Below are 1,065 nucleotides of genomic sequence, written 5' to 3'. Positions count from 1 at the left end.
TTTTTTTTTCCCTGTGCCCATATCTTCGAGGCTTTTCCCCACTTTCTCCTCTATCAATTTCAGTGTCTCTGGTTTTATGTGGAGGTCTTTGATCTACTTTGTATGTTTATTCATTTTCAACTTAAAAATTTAGGTATAGGGGTAACAGCCTCTGTCTAAAATACTCTTCAGAGCTATTGTTAAGAGCAGCCACCTTTTAGTATCAAAAACATTTCAATTTGACAATAAATGGTGTGTGTGTGTGTGTGTGTGTGTGTGTGTATCTCTGTGTGGCTGCACTGGTGTACATGTATGTATGTACATGTATACACATATGTATATAGGCCAGGGGATAACATTGGATGTTCTTCCCTGGCTGTTGTCCACCTTTTCCTTGATATATACTCTCTGAGTACACTGGAATTCACCAATGACATATGCTGGTCGACCAGCAAGCTTCAGGGATCCACCTGAGCCTCCTTCCCAGCACTAGGCTTATGAGTGCCCACTGTCACACCAGGCAGGGTTTTTAACATGAGGTCTGGAGATCAAACTCGGTCTTTGTGATTACAAGACAAGCATTTTACAGACTGAGTCATGCCCCAGCCTCAGCAGTAGATTGTATTATTAGCTACAAAGATGTTAACTTGTGTGTTCTGTGCAGATAAGCTATATACTGTGAAAGTGTCAATACTTGTTTCCCCAGCACGCGCGCGCGCGCGCGCGCGCGCNCACACACACACACACACACACTCACGTACAGCCATCATCACACACATCATCACAATTCCATTCTAACTACCTTTAAAGACGAACTAACTTAGGTTTATAGAATACATACTTTTAAGTACACCATGATCCTGTGTTAGCTCTGGCTATCAGAAAATAACCAAGAAACCCAACATGGAGGAGAAAGATTTATTTGGGACCACGACTTCTGACATGCAGTCCATGGTCCATTGACTCCATTGCTCCTGAGCCTGCGCTGAGGCAAAATATCATAGCAGTTAGAATCTCAACTCAGGGCAGCCAAGAAGCAGAGGATTTGAGGCTTGGCACCATGAAGAGAGCCTATGAGAGGCTATT

This window comes from Mus pahari, chromosome 15 (genome assembly GCF_900095145.1).
Source record: "Mus pahari chromosome 15, PAHARI_EIJ_v1.1, whole genome shotgun sequence".
NCBI classification, from domain to species: Eukaryota; Metazoa; Chordata; class Mammalia; order Rodentia; family Muridae; genus Mus; species Mus pahari.
This window is presented reverse-complemented; position numbering follows the sequence as displayed.